The 23,251-nt window shown below is 39.5% G+C and overlaps 1 protein-coding gene across 1 annotated transcript in view; it reads right to left on the bottom strand.

The window, feature by feature from the left end:
• Positions 1–23,251, bottom strand: part of MUSK (muscle associated receptor tyrosine kinase) — a 1,728,668-nt gene that overhangs the window by 1,320,565 nt on the left and 384,852 nt on the right. The window lies entirely within an intron of this gene.

The following is a 23,251-nucleotide window of genomic DNA, read 5'->3' as shown; positions in this document are numbered from 1 at the left end:
CTGGTAATTTGTACAAACAAGGCAAAGATTCTCTTCCTTTGTAGAAGAATGAAGATACCCATATGCTCCCGAGAAAGAAAACATTCAGTAGGTGATGAAATGATGATGATGTTTACATTTTAGGATTTTATATCGTAGATGATAAAAAGTCTGAAAGTTTCCAAAGGCAGATTTATTCACTTGGACAAAGCCTAGTAGTTAAATAAAGCATTACTATGCTACATGCTAATAGGATCTTTAATAAACAGTATAGAAAAAGGCTATAAGGAAATTCAGTGATGAATTTTTGGAGTAGACTGGGCAGTATTCTTTGTGACACATAGGTACACTGGCTATGTGTACAGGTTGAACACAACTAAGGTGCTATTCAGAGACCCTCACTATATGTGCTTAGTCACAGCTGTCTGAGCTACTTTGAGAAAATCTTATGTAAATTAAGTAATAAGTGGATGTAGATAAAGAATGTCTGAAAAATCTGTGACTATATTATTCAGATAAGGAGCTCTTGCTGCCTTTTTATGTGATAGTATTATGTAAATATGGAGCTTGTTTCACCTTTGAATGACTCAGAGTTGCTTTCTGAAAAGCAAGTGCACCATGCACATAAGTCTTATAAAACATACTTGCATTCACTGCCTGCTTAGGTGGTTCCTATTCTGAGGTTTTTGCTCTGGTCATGCCAAAACCAAGGCTGCCCATTTGGACTCACTGGTTCAGATGTCAATGGTACAAACAAAGGCTAAACCATCTTCACTTGGCTGATAAGGAAATCTTGAACAGGTTTAAAGTGGAAAGGGACATAGCACAGGCTTTGGTGAGTTTGTAGTACCCATATATGAAAACTGTGCAGGATGCGTGGTCTTCCTATACCTGTTGATACCAAGTTATATATATATCCCTCTGTGGACTTGCTTTGGTGACTTTTCAGAGACAAACTAGGGACAAGTTTGGTATTTCATGGGCATCTGCCCTGAAGGTACTTCAGCAGTTCCTCAACATACTCAAGACAGACATGGATCAGTATATGTATTTCCCAGTGTCACCTAAGGACTGAAGCAGCTCTATGTATGCCTTCACTGGAATGGAACACTTTCCTGAGGTGCTTGTTGCAATAGATTGTATCCATGTTGTTACTAGGACCCCATTTCTACCACAGGGAGAGCGGCACAAGAATTGGATGGGCTATTATTCTTATCAACTGCAAGGTAGTGTGTGATGCATGTGCATGCATCAATAATGTGTCACCCTAGCATTGTTGCATTACCTATGATTCCCATATATGGCATGCAAGCTCACTGTACTGCCTCTTCATGCAAGGTAGGATTCCCAATGGTCACCTAGTTGGTAAGTGCAAAATATTAATAATGTCTGCATCCATAGTTATTTCAGTGGCTATATATTGGCATAGGTGGTAATGAGTAATCACCCCTCTCATTTTCATATGTGAGGTGGTTACTTCAGGGAGGGAGCTACCCTGTAGCAGTCAGACTAAAGGTGAGCCACAGCTGTTTGTGGGTACTGATGTTCCCTTGGACAGAGTGGCTGCAAGGACACAGGTAAATAGTAGTACCCAGGCTGACAAAGAGGCAGCGCTGCCAGAGAATGCCAGACTTCCTGTGGAAGGGGAGCTGGGAAGGGTTACTAAGAGAGAGTTGAGACAGGCTCAGCTCTCAGACCCTACATTACAAAGCCTGAGGGAGGTAGCTAGTGAGGCACCTGATTCTCAAGGGAAGGGGGAATCTATATACTGGGATAAAGGGTTATTGTACAGAGAGTGGACCCCTGAGGGAGGGCTAAATGGTGAGAGAATACAGCAATTGGTAGTACTCAGAGCTTACTGTCTGGCACTTCTACCCATAGCCCATGATATACCCTTTGCAGGTCATATGGGCATAAAACATACAAAGAGACATATTATGCAGACCTTTTACTGGCCTGTGATTTCCAAAGATGTAACAGGGTACTGCAGGACCTGCAAGCAGTGCCAAAAGGTAGACAAGTCAGGAGACAAGGTGAAAGCTCCTTTGATGCCTTTGCTTGTGATTGAGGAGCCATTTCAGAGGGTAAGTATGAATATTGTGGGGCCTCTGAGTACCCCATGTTCCACAGGGAAAATATATCCTAGTGGTAGTATATTATGGTACCAGATACTGTCCTCCATTGAGGCAGAAAAGGTGGCAAATACTTTGTTAGAAACTTTCAGCAGGGTAGGTTTTCCAAAAGAAATACTGACTGACAGAGGTGTCAATTTCTTGTCAAACCTGCTGGCTTGTCTGTGGAAGCACAGTTGGGTAAAACACCTAAAGACCACCCCCTACCATCCCCAGAATGGTCTTTGTGAGAGGATAAACTCTACACTCAAGATGATGCTACGGGCATTTGCTGACCAGTTAAAAGAAGAGTGGTACAAATATTTGCCACATCTGTTGTTTGCTTATGGAGAGATGCCCCAGGAATCCACAGGTTTTCACCCTTTGAGTTGTTGTATGGGGGAAAGGGTGAGTGGACCTTTAGATCTGGTTCAAGATGAGTGGGAGGGTGAGTGTGAATCCCACAAGGAAATTGTTGTGGCATACGTCCTAAACATCAGGACAAGGCTCATGGAATTCATGGGCTTGGCCCAGAAGAACCTGCAGAAACACAAAACAGAAAAAGGTCTGGTATGACAGGATACTCAATCTAGAGAGTATGCTCTAGGGCAGCAAGGTAATGGTTCTCATTCCTGTCAAACACAACAAGCTGCAGGCAGCTTGGGAGGGACCCTACAAAGTGGTAAGGAAGGTCAGTGATGTTAACTACATGGTAGAACTGCTAGGAAGGAGGCAGGGGCAGAAATTTTACCATGTTAACATGATGAAACCTTACCATGACATGGAGGCCCTTGTGTTAAATATTTGCAGTACAAGACAGGATGAGTCTGAGGGGAATCGATGGCTACAGGTAGCTAGCCAGGAAAATCCCAAATTACTATGGTGGAAACTACCCTCGGTAGTGGTGCTGCAGTACTTGCATATGTATTTGGTGACACTGTACAGGCCACTCCTAAATAGAATTGAAAGTCTTGGTCACACTTACCATTTGGATAATAGTACCATTGCACAGTAGGATTGGACACTCTCTGTAATGGTCTTATAGTAGCTGATAAGAAAGGGTCCTGGTGGCAGTGATTACTACCTTATAGCCTGGACAGAAGTGGCACAGCTAGTGAACCTGTGCCAGCCTTCCCCAGGAGTGTCTGTGTGGTTGTATATGCATCATATCTCAAAGTGGGTATGTGTGTGTCAGCTACTTGGGCAGGGACAAGAAACACTGGTTGGACAGAGAGATTGCTAGGAGGACTTGGCTTGGGACCCAGGCTAAGGACCCTACTCTATAGCTGTGCCAGTGGGGACTGGGGAGTCTTATTGGGGATCTGGAGAAAAAAGGAGAAACCAGCCCCAGACTGACTGTGATCTCTGTGTGCTCTTAAGGGAAATTGTACTTTACTGTGTATTGACTTGTCATCCTCCTAATGTGCACATCGCTCACTGGTGCTAGTGGTTAGGATTGAGGCTCCTTGATTACTGGGCCAGTGCAGGGGCATCACAGATACAACTACCCTGTTGCAAAGTGTCAGGGTGAAATTGACCAACCCAATCATTCCTTAATGCATATCAGCTTTTAAAAGCCAGTATTGCATTTGCAGTCAGACCTGAGCACGATAGCTCTGCATATATGATCTAGATGGTAGCAACTGCTTGCTATATTATACTAAGCAGTTTGCTGCAGTTGAAAAGTAAAACATTTTGTCTTTCGTTTTTATATAGTAAAATTTGGTCACTGAAGCAATCTGCATGTAGTCTAAACTAATTGTAGCAACTGCTTATTACAATGTAACAAGCAATTTGCTACAGTAAAAGTAAAAAAAATAAAACAAATTAAATTGAAACCTGACAGTTACAGTGCTCCACACAGGGTACAAATTGTAGCAAGCAGTTTGCTGCAGTTTAAAAGAAATAAAGATTTTTTGTTTGTCTTTTACTAAAATGTAAAAAAAGAAGGGGCAGGGCAGGGTGCAGGAGCAGGAACTGATTGGCTGCATTATTTCAGGAGCACCGTGTATCTGATCATGCACTTTTTTTGTCTTTCACTTAAGAACTGTGGCAGTTGGGAGGGAGTGTGTCATGTATCTGGCCACCTGCTTGGTGTGCCAGTTAAATGAGAAGAGGGCATGTACTGATTGACACTGTCTGCAGGAAGCAGAAGAACATTTTTTTCGCTTATCAAATGAAGAGCTGAGGGGATGGGTGCTAGTTCATGGACCATCACAGGGTGGTGGTTGAACCAACTACATCTCTGCTTGAGATAATCATGGTGCCTGGTCTAGTCATCCACCTTGTACATTAACAGCTCCTCATCCATGTCCAACTGTGTTCCTAATGTGTCCTTCATAAGTCTTTACTTGTGTACACATCTAAGGTGACATGGATGTCATGTGTGTAACCATATTGCACATAAGAACCCTCATCGCTTTAACCCTTTAACATTCTCGTGTATTGGTTGGATTGTGGAAGCTAGTGGTGTACTTCCCTTTCTTCCAATGTAGTGTGATTGCAGACATGTGATTTAAAAGATGGAGGGGGCTTGGAGGGCAATGACCCCCATACAATGGGCTTGACCTCCTGCAAAAACATTTTTCTTTTTTAATATTTTTGAATTAAGCTGGGTTAGATAAATATGTTTAGATAGTTGTGCTAGTTCATTTGTGCTTAGATATTCCAATTTTAGATCAAATGGCATGCACTCATATTGATAGGATCATAAGATCATAGGAAGTTGCTAGGCTAATGGCACTAGGGTCCTTACAAACCTAGCCAAGTTCTATCCTTATTTCCATGATCAGCACCTATTGCCCCTGTCCAAGAGGGACAAAGGTGCAACCCCTGGAGTGAATGTATGGTTACTCATCCAGTTTTCCAAACCGCATTTGAAGAGGACAAACGAGGTGCTCTATTTGACATGAAGTGGGAGTCTGTTGAAAAGGTGTGGTAACCTCTGGGAGACAAATATGTCCCTCCAGCAGGTTCTATTAATATCACATACCAGGTTAAGCTCTTTAGAGTGAGTAACCTGTGTACCATTTGACTTGTGGATATGCAGCATTTCCAATAAAGCAGGGTCAGGGATCGCTTTATATGCAAGGCACCAGTGGGAGTGGGGAGTACTGAGCTGCCTGTTTGTCCTCAGAGGAGTGGTTTAAGACAGTAACTTGTAATTCATTGGCCATTTTGGGTCATTTCCTGCCTTTTCCAGCCCCCTGCTATAAAGCACGCTTTAGCGTGCTTTAGCGCACTTTAGCGCGATTTAGCGCGGAGTTGCCACAGGAGCACACAAGAGCAGCAGCGGTTAATTAAGGTTAAACTATTCAGGCTACCTAAAGTCCACTCTTCATTTTTTCCCTTAGAACAGCTCTTCTTGAACTCTACTTCTAATCTAACCAGCCTATTCTCTATCTGAAAAGTTCAGCTCTACTTGATTCTTAAGTAGACTATTCTCTATCTGGAAAGCTTAGCACTTGCTCCTAAAGTACTTTTTACTCTGATATAGCACTTTTTATTATACATAGTACCCCACCAGCCTAAAACCCCTTTTTCGATCACCCACATCCCTCGAAGTCTTTTCAAACTCAATTACATAAAGTTTTTGTCTTTTCCTTCTAGCATGTCGAGGGGTCAGTTGCTAGCGTCCTCTCCTGCTCAGCTGGTGAATCTGGGAATATTGAGGCAATGTTACAATTGCCTCATGTCATGAACAACCCTCTCCTTCTCCCACAAAACACAAATACATGCGAGAGATGCAACTATATAGCCAAACTGGAGGCTGAGCTCTCTCAACATAGGACTGGCAAGACCAGACAGGAGGAGAAGGTAACCACACACACCACAAACCCAGTCTCACATAGTACTATCACAACTTCAAATCATACACATAACACACAAAGACATACTCGGAGGTTCTGACCAAAAATCTACCAAAACAGCAGAGGCCACCAAAGCAGACACCCAAACAACTGCCACCTCAGGACACAACACATGCAACACATAGACCACAAAGTCAGTGTACCAAACAGTCACAGCCCTTAAGGCCAAACACAATGCCAGACACACTCGTCATAGGTGACTCCATAGTCAGACACACTGACATCCCACTCACCAGACTGAGTAAGGAGAAGGTCACAGTAAGCTGCCTGTCGGGCGCTAGAATCCGCCACATAACGCAAGCACTCGGGTCACTCAACAGCAAGTACAAGTATGACTCAGTCATTGTCCATGCTGGTGTGAATGACCTGAGATGTACCTCCCTGGACTACATGAAAAGAGACATAGAGGAGCTCTCTGATTATGTAGCCCAGGCAGGTATGACCCTGACCTTGAGCAGTATCCTACCTTCACCAAGAATGATGCCACAATACAGAAACAAGATGATCAGCTTTAATAATTGGCTTAATCTCTGGTGTCATTCAAAGGGGATCCAATATCTGTCTGCCTGGGATGACATGCTGGACAAGCCACGCTGTCAAGGACGGCTTGCACCTGTCACCCCTAGGCTTCCGGATATTGGCAAAGGCTCTTGCCACCCCCATAGTGCCTTTTTTAGGCAAGGCTCAAATTCTAAACCTACCACCCTAGAACACAAAAAAGAAAAAAAACTAAGGGTAATGCTGCTCAATGCCAGAAGTCTCAACCTCAAAATGCACGCACTCGAAGCCCTTCTCAGTATGGAGAACATCGATGTCTGTGCTGTGACTGAAACCTGGTTCAAGGCTCCTGAGAGCACCCCGGCACTATCAGGCCACAAAAATTTTTTAAGGCACAAGAAGAAGTCTGATGAAGTTTTTTTGGAAGTTGATCAACATTGTTTTAAAATATTAGAAAGGAAAGTCAAGAAATTAGATAGGGACTTGGCAGAATACAGAGAGGGTAAGGCTTACCCTATATTTAATAAACAGAAACAGGGCAATTTAAATGCAGAAGGCCTTGACTATGGTGTAGGTAAACAGAATTTCCTCAGTACACCCAACACAGAACCACTCCACAGGAGTGAACGGTTAGCACAAAAAGGAGGAGTTAACCCTCCACAGGTTTTTCAACTACCCCAGGGCAGACCGATGGGGAGGAACAACAATACCCCTTACCAACAGAATTGGGGGAGGGGTCACAACTAACAGAGGCTTCTGTGGACATTATTCCTGAAACAATGAACCCTGCAAGTCCTAGTAGCAACCACATAGTGGTCACATATAATAATTTTAGCATTTTTAATTTTACTAGTGTTTCAATTACTCCAGATATTTTTGAACTCTTTACTAAGGGCTTGCATTTCATACCTTCAAGGCCTTCATATTTGCCAAAACTTCTTATTGAACTAAAACTTTTTATTAGAAACTTGAATCTCTCTTTGTATTTTAAAGGCCAAGAAGCTCCGTCTAATGACATTAGTAGACGTAGCACATTTAACCCCCCTACACACCCTGGCTTAAGTATGTATGAGGAATTATTAGAAAAGTCCTTCAGAATGAATTCTACGAGACATTCTAATTCCTCTTCATCTAATTTTGATCATCATCTATATGGTATTGTTGAGCTATTGAGGAAAGAAAAGATCAGGGTTATGAAGCCTGACAAAGGGGGAGGGGTGGTCCTTATGAATTTTTTTTTTTTATGAAAATGCTATGCACAACATATAACAAGACACAGATACTTATGAACAAATTTCAAGAAACGAATTAAATGTTGCACATTCTAGGATAAAATATATCTTGAATGACCACCTGCTCCAAGGGGCAATTAATGAGAGCTTATTTAATTATTTAAATGTCCCCTATCCTAAAATTCCCATTTTGTTCGGAATACCCAAGGTTCATAAAGGTATCGAACCCCTCAAATTTAGGCCAATAGTGGCCGGAGCGGGAAGTATCATGGAACCTTTGGGCAGATTTGTCGAACACAATTTGAAACATTTTGTTTCTACACTTCCTCATATTTGCAGAGACTCTTGGGAATTTTTAGCTAGTATACCATCAGGCATTTGTAACCCTGGCTTGTTCCTGGTAACTATAGATGTCATAGAATTATTCCCCAGTATGCCGCACTCCACAGGTATAGATTGGTTCACGGAGGTTCTTGCCAAGGAATCTGGTTTAAGTAATGGTTTAGTCAACCTCTTGGCTGAATTCATGAACATCATTTTGCACAATAACTTCATCTACTTCAGTGGTGAACTTTTTAGGCAGAATAAAGGAGTTGCCATGGGCTCTCCTTGTGCATCATCATACGCAAACATTATTATACACAAATGGGAACAATTATACATACATTCAACAAAATGGCAAGAATCTATCCTATTTTACAAATGCTATTTGGATGATATTTGCATTTTGTGGCAGGGTACAAAGGAAAGTTTCCTTGAATTTTTTGATTACATCAATTCTACAACAGAATTTTTATCATTCACATACGGATTTATTTTGTTGTGTGAATAAAGAAGTTTTATCTCAGTGGTACACATCTATTTGCTGTTTCATCTGTTCTCACTGACTAGCGTCCTGTGAAGGAGTATTTTCAACGTATTTTGCTATCTAAAGCACTTGGGCTTTGTACTGTTGTGGAAGACTGAGCTAGTGATCTTCATTTTGCCTCTTGGTTTTGGTTCTGTGTTTTTCTTATTACTATCAGGTTTTACCTCATATCATGCGTTCCGGCCCCAAAATCCGGACCACACCAAGAAAGGAGGGGGGGTATCCATGTTCATCAAGGATACCCACACCTCCAGGTTGGTGGCAATGCACGAGGCATCGGAGACCATCCAGGTGCAATTAACCGTAGGCACGACTGCTCTGCAATTTGTAGCATGTTACAGGCCACCCTCTCAAACTCAGGAACCCCACAGAGCTTTCCTGAAAACACTGGAGGGGATAAATATATATCCAAACACCATCATATTAGGTGATTTCAACTATCCGAATATAGACTGGGATCATTACTCAAGCCCAAACACTCTAGCCCAAAGGTTCCTAGAGTTCATAAACTCTAATGCCATGGAACAACTAGTCACCATCCCCACAAGAGGAGAAAACATACTAGATCTCATCATCACGAACATGGGGACACAATGTTCAACACCGGAAGTATACCCCTCATTGGTGAGATCAGATCATAAACTAATCTCACTGGAAGTTCACATCCCGCCCCCACCCCAGATAAAAAAGACCAGAGTGAAGAACTTCTCAAAAGCCGACTTCACACTTCTTAAGACTGGCGTGGTTTCTTTCAAGGCCCCAGAGCCAGCGGAAACCATTACTCAAGCCACTGAATCACTTACAAATGCCTTCTACCAGCACCTCCAGGACTGCATGGATCAGGCAATCCCAAACAAAACAAAGACTCTTTGCACCAAAGGCAAGCGCCCAGTCTGGTGGACCCCAGCCATAAACAAGCTCTACAATAAAAGGAGAAAGCTACTACAAGATAGAGCAAAATCATTAAAAGGGAAGACACCTTTGATCATTATAAGTAAAAAACTACGATCACTCATAAAATCATCCAAGGCAAATTTTGAGAGAAAAGTCACTAAGGACTCAAAACACAATCATAAGGCCTTTTTTAGCTATGTTAGAAACCTGGGAGGAAACTCCCAGATATGCTCAGAATTAGTTCAAAATGATGTAAAAATCACTGAACCAACAGACATTGCCAACATACTGGCCGACAGGTTCAGTGCAAATTTCTCCCCCCCTCCCCCCCGAAAGGAGAGATATCTATACCAGCGGATTGTAGCCCCCCAAACATCTCAAATGCTCAGGTGAAAACTGCTCTCTCCAAGGCTAAAAACACAGCTTCTATGGGACCAGATGGTGTCCCCGGTTGTGTGCTCCATGAACTCAATGAGGAATTAAACTCGCAGTTAGGGCAGCTGTTTAATCTTAGCCTCACCTCAGGATACGTGCCCAAGGAGTGGCGTACGGCAATTGTGGTCCCACTTCACAAAGGCGGTGCCTCCACTGACCCTGGAAATTACCGCCCCATCAGCTTAACAAGCCTGGTCTGCAAAGCTATGGAGACGATCATAATGGAACTCATAAATAAAGACATAGGGGACTTACAGACATTGGATCCAACCCAGTTTGTCTTTGTCAAGGGCAGATCATGCCTTTTAAACTTGGTTGACTTTTTCAAAACAGTCACCAAGGCCATTGATGAGGGCAAGGCAGTCCACACAGCCTACCTTGACCTTGCAAAAGCTTTTGACACAATACCCCACTCGGGTATCATTGAAAAACTCACCAGCTTAAATGTAAACCCATACGTCACAAGATGGGTTGCAAACTGTCTAAGTGACAGAACCCACAGGGTCAGAGTTGCTGGCGCCATGTCAGACTCCAAGCCGGTCACAAGTGGTGTCCCACAGGGCTCAGTTCTGGGCCCCCTCTTGTTCGGCATCTACTTTTCAGAAGTACAGGCAAACACAGGAGGATTATGGCTGACAAAGTTTGCAGATGACTGCAAGCTGGGCGCCATAGTTGAAAACACATCAGACACAGATATCCTTCAGAAGGGTCTCATAGAAATGGATAACTGGTGCCAGAGCCATGGCCTAAAGTTAAACGCCAAAAAATGCATAGTCATACCCTTCGGGAAAAACAAGGTTACCCCTAGCTACCATATAGGTGGCAGTCCACTAAGCACAGAAGAGGTTATCAGGGATCTGGGGACCCAGTTTGACAGTAACCTCTCGTTTGACACTCACGTTGCCAAAGTAGTTAGGAAGACCTTCTACATTGCCCACCTGATCATGAAGGGATTCACATCTAGATCAAGGGAGGTCATTGTTCCCCTGTACTCATCACTCATCAGACCAATGATAGAGTACAATGCCCCATTCGGAATGTATCTTACCCGAAACCTGCAGCAATTGGAAAGGCCCCAAAAGTTCCTCACCAAAAGGATAAACGGTCTCAAAAATATGTCTTATGCTGCCCGACTGAAGGAACTCCAGCTCTATTCAGTCGCATACCGTCTGCTCAGAGGTGACCTGTGCCTGACATACAAGGCCATGTCCAACCCGGAATTAATGAACATGCTCCACCTCAAAAAATCCAAATCCATCAGAACTACAAGAGCAAGAGACTTAAACCTTAACACGGTTATAAATAGGATGTGCTGGAGGGACAGATTCATCACCCAGAGACTCCCCATGCTGTGGAACAAAATCCCGGTACATGTGAGGCAGAGCACCTCGCTGGCTTTGTTCAAGAGAAATCTTGACCAATGGATGGGAGATCGCAGGTTTACCCCAGGGATCACCTCAGTGTCACTGTTGGACAGAGGCACGGCAAACTAATGGGCATAGTAGCCTTCAAACTTAAGGGGTGGTGAAAGCCACAAAACTTTGGGCAAGGCTTATAAATGCCCTAGGGCAGATAGCTTAGTATGAACCTATGAACCTATGAACCTATGAAGGATCACCTCTAAGTAGTCTGTATGAAACAGAATTAAGTGACAGCGATTTCAGATAATCCACATAGGACAGATGCTGAAAGCCTTGAATATTACTTGTGAAGAACCTTTCTGGCCTCTCCATTTGCTGCAGGTGCTTGGAAAGGTACATACCAAAAGGGGCATTGTACTCAGTTATTGCCCTGATGATGGCAGAGTACAGAGAGGCTATAACTTCTTTTATTCTGGAGGCAATGTCCTTACTTATGAGATGAGCAATATAGAATGCCCTTCTTACCACTGTGGCTGTGGAGACATGGTGATCAAAGGTAAGGTTGCTGTCAACTGTGTGCCCATGTCTCTCACCACCACCAGTGCATAATTAGGGTGTTGCTATTGATGTAGTAGTTAGCAGGGACATTGCTCTTGCAGAAAGGGATGATAATGCATTTTTTGCATTGAGGTTAAGGCCACGACTTTGGCATTAGTCATTTGTTTGTGTAAGACCCTCTTCTAGGATGTTGACATTATCTGGAGATTCTATGTCTGCTCCCAGTTTACAATCATCAGCAAACGTTGTCAGACACAGGTTTTTAGTTTTTGGTTGTACTTTGAAGAAATAGATTCCAAACATTAGAGTTCCCAGGTCTGATCCTTGTGGAGCACCACTGGTTACAGGTCTGATGTTGGAGGTGGATTGTGTTCTGTCAGTGAGCCAGTTAGCAATCCATCTAATGAAATAAGGGTTGATACCTACCTGGGTGAGTTTGTCAATGATGCCTGAGTGGGAGATAGTGTCAAAAGCCTTGACTAAGTCTAAGTAGGCTGTATGCACAGATTTCCCCTCATCCAGGGCCTTGGTGACTGTCTCGAAGAAGTCCACTAGGTTTAGCAGACATAATCTCCCTCTGATAAATCCAAACTGAGTAGGTATATGTGTATACACAAACACACACACACACACACACACACACACACACACACACACACACACACATATATATATATATATATATATATATATATATATATATATATGTATATATACAAACACACACACACACACACACACACAAGTATATATATATATATATATATATATATATATATACACACACACACACACACACACACACACACACTCACACACACACATATACACAAGCACATACACACATTTATGTGTAGTGGTGTAGTGCAGTAGTAAGTCCTCACACATTATTCAAGACAACAAAATTGCAATGGCTCATGTCTTTTGTAAAAGAAAGGACACTGCTGATATATCAAAATCATATCTGAATTGCTTTGCTAAAAAATGTTCATTTTCTATGTTATTTTTTTACACTGTTACATTGCATTTAGGTCTGAGAGTTTTATTGTAGTAATGCTAATAATTCAACCATAATAACTATGGTGTATTAATATGTTCATAAAATTGAATTAATTACTTATTGTTAATCTTCAACTTATATTTTATAATCATATTGGTATTACTTTGCACCATCATACAAACTAGTTTTAGTAATGTACTTGGTGATTTAAAGAACTTTCCATAACTTTAACAATGGCTATATACAGACAGGTACCACACCTAGCAATAGGGAGAGCTGTTTGTATAGAAAGTTTAGGAACTGCATGAATTTTATTAGCTTTGCATTCATACAAACAACAATGTTTAGGCCATATTCAATATCATAAAACAACAATAGCGAAGATGAAGATAACAGTGCAATGCCTTATATGTTCTGTCAGTGATAAAAGCACAAGGTTGAACATTAACGGCAATTATTCTTTGCATCTTACATTAGTAACTTGAAAATTGATTGCAAGCTTGTTAACACCTGCAGGATTGTGGCCTTCCTGAAACTGAGTATCTGCTGAGATTGCCACTATAGCAAACCTTTCAGAAATAGATAGGTCAACATATCAAATTCCCTCCCCTAGTACAGACATTATGGTGTCTCTGAGTGTATAGTTTCAGAAATGTTTAGTGCTGTCAGTAACAATTCATTTAAAGTTGAAACATATCCTTCTAGCAGCAAGGTTATACAAAACATTTTTTTCCCAGGATGGATAGCTTCTAAACTTTACAGCCATAGTTTTCCAATAACTAATTTCCCCAATCTCACTCATACACTTACAGAGTAACACGGCACATTTCCTCAGAACATGACAATGGAGTACCATATAAAATGAAGGTTGAAGGGAGGATAATTGTTGCCATACCTTAAACTTTATTATTAGAGTTAACAGAAGTCAGAAATCCTGCAGTGCCGTCAGCCAGAATGTGCACGTAGTTAGAATAAGTAATGCTTTTTCTATTATTTTTTTTCATATCTCCATAGACCCTGACAAAATAGCCTATAAGTGGGAGAAGCACCCATAGAGAGTTACCTGGCTGTTGCCACAACTCAAGAAATGAAATACAAGATAACTAAAATATGGTAGTATTGGTTAATGCAGTAACATATTTCAGATGTTCAGGTCACAGCATCAGTAAGAAGTCAATGAGGTTTATATCGTACTGAACCACTGAAGAGGAAGAACATATACCATGACGATAATGACTACTCTGGGACAATAATGACTACACTAGTAATGAAGGCAATACTTGTCACTTAAACAGTAGTTGTAAGTATTTACTGCTGCAATACTTCATTGTAGATTGTTGATGATATGTCACTACAAATGTTAAAGCAGCTACTCAAGCATATCACACAAGAAGTAATAATATTAATGAACATCACTAAATATCTGTCAGAATTCAGTCACTCCATTAGTACCTGCAGGATATGTAGTATTGTTTAATGACATATTGAGATTCAAGAATGAAATGTTTCATTTTCTGTTATAAAACAAATGGGCTTGCTACTTAATAAGAGTCCATATGTTGTCTTAATCTCTCACTTTCTCTCTCTCTCCCCTCTCTTTTCTTCTTTTCCCATTTGTGTTATTTTTTTCAGGAATGCCTGGGGCAACTCAGCCAAAAGCTTGCCAGGTGCAGGAACATTCTGCTTACCGAGGACATCTTCACAGGATGTGATTGGCGGCTTTGCCCCTGTGACACCCCCAGCAAGAGGCAACCTGGTAAGTCACAATGTGAGCTACAGGACATGGTTGAGTTTGTAGTTGAAAGGACTATGGACAACTGGTGGCAACCATATCAATCTCTCCTCTGCTGGGTTGACTCTGACCATTAAGCAACCAAAGTCCTTGAGCCCCTACACTATCAAAGTTACCCCCAGGTTAGTCAGAAAAGGGAATATTTCAGGTCTTCTGGATTGGGCTGGATACTATCTCCAAGATTTCCTCATTCTCCCTTTGAGTGTGTGTGTGTGTGTGTGTGTGTGTGTGTGTGTGTGTGTGTGTGTGTCTGCCATCTGTATGTCTTATCTTCCCACCCCAACATCAGCCCACCATACTGTTCCTGTCTGCTTTGTTTATTTTGTCTTAACAAATTCCTTACTTCTTCCCTAACCTTCACAACAAAACTCTGTCTTTCCCCACCTTTCCTTGTTAAAAAATGGGAAAAATGGTCTAGCCCTATGAAAAAACAGTACCCATCCTCTCCCACCTCATCTAGCACAATTATCTTAATGAGTTCTGTGTTTTTCTTGTCATCCACCTCTTTCCCACTGAATTACCACTGTCCTTTCTTCCCCTTTTCCATCCTTATAAAAGCCAGAATAGGATGCCCATATAAGGATGTCCTCTACAATGAATAAAAGAAACCTTAAAACATTTTGAGTTAAGTTATAGGCAAGTGGCACTCTGTATTGCTCAGGGCAGGTTTGTGTGGAAATTTTTGAGAGAGCCACACGGGCTCAAGCCCACAGCCCTGTACTGAAAATGCACAACATCATTTGTGACTTAATATGCATATGAAGTATTTTGCACCTAACAACACTCTTTTTTGTACTTTTACATCACTTAGGCTCATAGGTGAGTACTAAGCTATCTGTCTTTGTGGGCCATTAAGACCATTTAAGCCTAACAAATTTTCCTCAAAGATGAGAATCAAACCCTGTACCTTGTGTCTAGAAGGTAACATATTTACCATTATGTCAGCCCCCAAAACCCTTATTGCTTTCCCCCAACCCCAGGTGTACAAACCTGCTCTGGATGTTCCATCATGGAGATGAGAAGTTTTAAGACCAGCATGGCTTCTTTACCTTTAGTTTATTTAAATACGAACATAGCAATAATATCCACAAATTCCCATTAAACATTTGTGAAGCGTGAGACATTAAATACCACTCGATATCTATAAAAAGGCACAACTCTAACATGCTTACAGGTTTTGGGGGAACAAGTCAGCACTGTATATGTGAATGTGTGTCTGAAATCTTCCATTGACAAGACAGAATGATGGAAAGAGACATAGGGACGTATACAGAGAGGCAGAGAGGCAAGTTAGTAATTTTAATATCACACTTTAAGCACATCACAACTGTTATGTCATGTAATACAATACAAATGAAGCATATACAGTTACAAACACATGTTAATCAGTAAAATAATATCAGACTGCATGAAATTCATTTGTTTTAAGGGGTATTTTAAACATGTTAATGGTGAGGCATATCCAAAGTAGTCAGGTGACTGAATTGCTCTGGATATGGGTCTGTTATGAAAATGTCCATTGCTTACTGCTTCCAGCTGCAGAGTGGAGATCACCAGAAGCTTCATCAGAGCCAGCTGAAGAGACATAACTTGCCAATAAGGTTCCAACAGCTCGGTGAGACAAGTGGGACCCTCATAGTCTTGGGCTGCAGGAGTTAGTCCTAATGGCTTGTACATAATCTGTAAGTTCATCAGGAGTTAGTAAATACCCATCATGTTACACATGCTTGTGTATTTGCTGTTCAACTAAGCAATTGCCTTTCTTGTATTTTGTCCTAGCTGTTTTCCTGTAGCCTAGCTCTGTTAGTTAACTCCTCCCTTCTCCCCCATCTTCTTCAGTTGTGTATTAGACTCCATTGCAGCCACATGTCTATTGCTGGAGTGTATCAAAGCATCATTATTTGACCTTCGATTGCCATCTTGTATTAAGATCTGCGCAGTTTGGACATTAAACTATTTAACGGTCTCCACAGGTGTCATTTTGATTGAGTCTCCGTCTGCTAACACTATCTGTGGTGGTGAGTAAACTTCTCAATACATCTTGCTACAGATTAGGAGATTAAACTTGCTATGCACAGCCAGGGGAGGCAGAACAGCCAAATAATACATTGAGCACTTTGGAATATTCAGTGGTGTGCTGTAGATGGCCTTTGAAAGTGCAATTTGATAATACATTTGCATCCTGTACCTATACAGTTCTTTGTTGCTTGCTTAATCCTAAATTACAAAGTGTGGATATGTTTAACAGGTTATGGAAGTTAAGAACAGTCCCAGAGCACAGGGCAGCTATTGAAAGATTTTTGAATGCCTTTAAGTTTAGAGAGTAGGCCTGTGTCCTAAGGATTTGTTTGCTCACTTGGGCCTGTACGTGCCAGAAAGATACTCTCTGCACAGCATAATTCTTTGGTGAGTCAGCAATTCAGCAGTGATTGTTTGCAAGGACTGTGTATATATATATATATATATATATATATATATATATATATATATATATATATATATATATATATATATATATATATTTGTTGGGGGCACTGCATATATCATCAGAGAAACTGTTTTATTCTTCCCCGAGTCATGCTTGCAGCATTGTGAAACTGAAAGCGACATTCTCTGCACTACCTAGTGTCTTACAAACCAATGCCCTGCAAACCCAGCTAGCTCAGAATTAATACATTTTTGATACTTTTTTCTGTCTCAGCAAAGACTTTAGCATTAACTGTTTTATTACCAGCACAATGTCTCAGCAAAGCACTACACTTTCAGCAGAGGCTGATACACAGCAAGACGCAGAATTTCTTGCAGACCAAGATAAAATCTATGACCCAAGTGTAACAGCAAAATGCATCTCTAAGCTTACATGGAAGGCAAAACAGAATTATGAGACTGACGGAAGAATTGTTATCCAATCTTACTTACTCATGGACTAACACTGTTAACTAACTGTATGTCTGCCCTCTCTCAACCTGCTTATGATACACTGCAATTAGAGGGTGCACTCAAGCAATTTATTGCTACCTATCAAAGCTTTCAGAGACTATGCATGAAATATGTCAATTTATTACAGAGCTATAACACTGAGGAAGCACAAGAAGAGCTAAAGAGGTTTGATCAGCTTAATCTTGACAGGGACAGTTTGGAATTACAAACAAGGACTAAGGCCGAAGTTAGAATTACACAACTCCATGAATCCAGATCCCATCACTCTGCATCTACCAGACACCACCAGATCTAGTAGGTCGTTACAGTATAGATCTTCCACGCTCAGCGAACAACTTATCAAAGCCCATGCTGATAACAGATGCTGCTAAGATTCGTGCAGCCTTCATAGGAAGGAAGGCTCAGTTAGAGGCAGAAACTGTCCACAGAGAAGCAGAAGCTGCACACAGAGAAGCAAAAAGAGAGGCAGAAGCTGCAGACAAAATAGCAGAAAGAGAAGCAGAAAGGCTGGCTGAAGCCATCTGCAAAAGGGCTGAAATAGTGGCCTTAGAAAAACAGGGTGAACATGCCACAGCTATGGCAAGGTTAAGAGTTCTACAGCAGGCTGCTTGTGGGAGTGACAGAGACAGCAAAGGTCCTGTGGACATGGAGAGTTATTTTAAATGTACTACAGACTATGTGTCTAACCAAAGCAACAAGCACTTCATTATATATGATGCTCCCAAAGCCAGAGACACTTCCTCAGAACTAATACTCCCAGTGACTACTGCTGTAGTACCGCTCAACCAAGGTCAGTGTGACACACCTAGCCCTACTCAAGCTAACCTACCATATTATGGAGGTAGTCACCAAACTTTGGTCAACCAAGCTGCAGCATTGCAAGCTCCTGCAATTATGAGCTCGCAGCCAGTTCCTCAGCTTAATGCCCTTGCACCACCGTACGTCCCTATGTCATTCAGCAATGGTCCAACTGTTAATGTGACCAACACTGATCAACCAACAGATCCTCACTTAAAGTCTAAACATGCAGAAGTGTCACAGGTTGTAAAGTACATGCATCACAAAGATCTTATCAAAACTGGCCTCAAACAATTTGACAACAGACCTGAGAACTACAGAGGCTGGAAATCCACCTTTAAGTCTGCAGTTGGTGATCTGGACATTACAGCTACAGAAGAACTAGATTTGCTCATTAGGTGGCTTGGTCCCGGCTTCTCTGAATGTATTAAGTGTCTCAAGGCAGTTCATATTGCTAACCCAGCTGTGGGTCTTTCCTCAAATATTTTTTTTTATTTTCAATTAAAATAACATTTACATAATATTTTTAAATATCATTTTAAACAACTATATACAATATTTACAATAGCCTGACTTTCAGTTATGTACATTGTATGTCATTAAATATAGAATTAACAGATCAGTTATCAGCGATACAATATTGATTAATGCAGAGTGTCCAACATAGATAAAACTTTCTTCCAAGGATTATTTACCAATGGCCTGGGATAGATTCATAGTTCTTTGATTTTTATTTCCATCGATGCAGTTGTCTTCAGTAAAGTGTAGAATTCTTCCAAGGTCAGGGGTGTATTTGAATTCCACCTTCTGGTTACACATTTCCTAGATATAGCAAGTATTGTCCATAACAAATACATATTTGTCTTATTCAGGTAGGGACCTTCATTTGCATTTAGTATAATCAATAAAAGCCGAAAGACAAACATAATCAATACTTTAGTTAAGGTAAAAGATTCATTAAATAAAGCTTGTAAAAAATGATTGATTCCATTCCAATATGATTTAATTTTATTACATTCATAAAAATATGAATCCAGTCTGCTTTATTTGACTTTTCACACCTCCAGCAAAAACTATTTGTAGTAGTACTGATCTTTTTAATTCTATCTGGTGTTAAAAATGCTCTATGTAAATATTTCCAGTTAAATATTTTCCAGTACTGTGTGTTAGAGGTGCAATTAACTGATAGTACGATGTTAATTTTACTTCTGTTAACTGCAATGACTGACCTTTTTTTAAGAAATGATGGTTTGGGAATTATTTTATATGTTATTAACTTTTTATATAGATTTGAAATGGAATTTTTCTTTTCACAACTATTATATATAAATTCATACAGAAAACTTATTAGATTTGGAATATCTTTAAATGAGGAATTATTAATTAATCTGCATAAATCTTGAGTGTACATTAGAATGCTTTGTAAGATTAACCAGTCCTGTGTTGGAATACTGTAAGCAGTTTTTATCATATGTATATCTAAAACATTTAATTTATTTACACATTGAAACCAGCATAAGTATCCATTTTGTTCCCAGGAGGTTATTGTTTCCCTATATATTTTGTGAGGAAAGTTCTTAGTGATGGTAAATGGGGTTAAAAGGTCAAACCAAAGTTTTAGATTTATGTTTGCATTGATAAGTTTCCTAAAGGAATTGATGTAATGATTAATCAGTGTTGTTTTAGAAGGTTTTGTTATATTATATTGTATACTTATGTATAGTATGTACCAGGGTTTGTTTGATTTGTCTACTATTAAATTTTTTTAACAGATTAAATTCATTTGTTAATATAGCCATTGCTAATTTTTTCCAGTTGGCAAAATAATTTGGGTTTATCCAGTCTATTGTAGTTTTAAGCACATATGCTTTTATATATGTTTCTATTTCTTGGAAGCTCAATCCTCCTTGTTCCCAGGGTCTAATGTGATGAGTTAGAGCTACTTTATTCTTTTTGGGATACCATAAAAATGTTATTAAACATGAGTTTATTTCTTTAAGAATGCATCTTTCAGGAATTAACTGCATTGCTAATGCTACATATAGTATTTTTGGCAATAAGACCATTTTTATTAATTGCAATCTGTCTTCAAAAGTTAATATAATTTTGTTCCACTCTTCTATATATATATTTATTGCTCCAGTAATGTTTCTATAATTTATTAATATTGTTTTGTTTATATTTTTGCATAACACTATTCCTAAATAATTTAGCGTATGTTCTTGTTTTCTTTTGACGGATTTATCTGTAACTTGTAGTTCTTTTTGCTTATTTAAAAATAGAAATTTTGATTTTGATCTATTAAAGTGTAGACCTGAAATCTTATAAAATTGCTCCATTACTTCTTCTAGCTATCCTAATGACTCTGGAGTTTGATAGTGTAAGATTATGGTTGAAAGTAATTCTGTTATAAATATGTGACATAAATAAGGTATAAAATAAAGCTTGCTTAAATGCAGAAACAGAGTTTAGTAATATGTGTTCAGCATCCATACTGACTGTGGCTTAAAAAAAAATAAGGAACTTGCTTATGAGCGTATTACACACACATCAAGAAAGCTGACTTCTTACAGACTTGGCAAGAATGTAAAAAAAAAAAGGATATATCAGAAAAAAACAAATCTGCTTTCTTTAAAGAATGGACAACAGGACATCTGTTTATCCACAAGGTGTTTCCTTGAAAAATATGCTTTTCAAAGAAAGTTTAAAAATATGCTTTTCTAAGAAAGTTTATCCACAAGGCGTTTCCTTAAAAATATGCTTTTCTGCACTTATCAGCATTTGCACAAGAACAGATGTGTCAGCATTTGCGTCATCAAGGCAGTATCCTTCCAAAACCAAGAGGGTGTGTGTTTAACTAAAAATATATATAAAGTCTGTATTAAATCCAGTTATGTTAGAGGTATTGGTAGAGACACATTTGTCCCGAGGTAAATGTTATATCTCTCACATCATCTGTACTATATGAGAAGTAAAGTAGAACAGCACCTGAAGCTACAAAGTTAGTTCATGTGGTTTGTTATAAAAAGTTATTTGTTACTGCTCTGAGTTGATGCTGCAAAGTATAGTCTTTCATCAGTGCATATTCTGCAAGCTTCTATGTGCAACAAGACTATAAAAGCAACTATAACCAGACTTTGATTTCTGCAGAATCCAGCCAGCAAGACTGAGTATCTTGAAAAGACTTCAGATCCATCACAGTAAACAGCACAGTAAGCAGCACCATAGTAACTACAATAACAAAAATTAATTTTTCAATGGCAGCTTTCTTGATGTGTGCATAATACACTCATAAGCAAGTTCCTTATTTTTTTTAAGCCACAGTCATTTAGTATGGATGCTGATCACATATTACTAAACTCTGTTTCTGCATTTAAGCAAGCTTTATATTATACCTTATGTTACATATTTATAACAGAATTACTTTCAACTTTAAAAACTTGTTGAGCATAATCTTACGGAAAGGGTTAATAAAATATCATCAGCAAAAATCATTATTTTAGATATGTACTGGTCATAGACTTCTATTCCTTTTATTCTTGCATTATTGCATATTATTTCTGCAAGTATTTCTATAGCCAAAGCAAATAAAATAGGAGAAAGGGGCATCCTTGTTTAGTACCTTTCATTATATGGATAGACTCTGAGGTGAAAGGACCTAATTTAATGTTGGTTAAGTTATCAATATATATTTTTTAAGTAATAAGATGAAGGGAGGAGGAAATTCATATGATGCTAAAGTTTTAATTAGATATTCCCAGTTGAGAGAATCAAAGGCTTTTTCTATGTCTAATCTGATTGCAAGTGTATCTCTATCTTCTTTATTCACATAATCTATAAGAGTAAGTATCCTTTTAATATTATCATGTGTGCCTGTTATATAAAAATCCAGTTTGATCATTATTAATTGTCTTTGAAAGTGGGATTTTCATTCTGTTAGCTAGGATTGACATGCATATTTTGTAATTATTATTCAGTAATGATATAGGTCAGTATGAGGTGCAAAGGTCTGATGGTTTATTATCTTTTAGAATTGGTGTTATGAGAGAATATTTCCATGAGGGTGGTATTTTTGCTTCTGACTGGACTTCTAGCAAAGTTTTATGAAAAAGGGAGATTACTGTTGAAGGGAAAAGTTTGTACATTTCTGTAATTATACCATCTATCCCTGGAGCTTTGTTAGATTTATTTCCTTTTATCTCATCAGCAATTTCTTTTAGGATGTAGGTTTTTGTAGGTCGAGTTTTAGGTTTTCGGGATTTTTTTTTATATTGATAAGGTTTGTATCTAAGTTTATTTGGTTGGTATCTAAATCTTCTTTTATGAAGTGTTCCATATAATGAAACCAAAATGCTTCAAGGATGTCTCCTATATGTGAGACTTTTTTCCCTTTCTTTTCATGATATATGTGAGGATTGGGGAGAAATGGGAGAAGGCTGCCAGCCTAGTCAAATAGAATTTGATATATAGTTCTGGCATTTGTAAATAAATGTAAAATACAGGCACGTTTTCTTGAGTGCAAAAGATTACTGTGAAATGTGGAACTGCAAAATATGTGACAACAGTGCACTCTACTGGCTGAGTGAAGCATGTTGTGATCCTTTCATATTAGAATTTGGCTCCAGTGCAGCTGGATGAAGATTTCATGCCCATTGTTTTAAGGCTAAAGTTTATGACCAGAATTTAGATGTGGAATGTGCTTTATTGCTCTAGTTTCTGTTAGAATATACATGCAAAATGTCTTCTATTGTAAGTTTTTGTGCAGGTGTTAGATTGCTAAATAATGCAGTTGTGGCCTGAAAACTCAGATCAGGTGTTAAGATGATGCAATGTGAATACTGGGAAAACCTAAGTGTCAAAATTTATGTAATTTTGGGAGGGCCTTAGAGACATGTTTGTTAGTAATGTTTAAATAC

Source organism: Protopterus annectens, chromosome 2.part0 (assembly GCF_019279795.1).
Source record: "Protopterus annectens isolate FY-2018-M chromosome 2.part0, PAN1.0, whole genome shotgun sequence".
NCBI lineage: Eukaryota > Metazoa > Chordata > Ceratodontiformes > Protopteridae > Protopterus > Protopterus annectens.
Note: the sequence above shows the minus strand (reverse complement) of the source record. Positions and strands in the feature narration are given on the sequence as shown.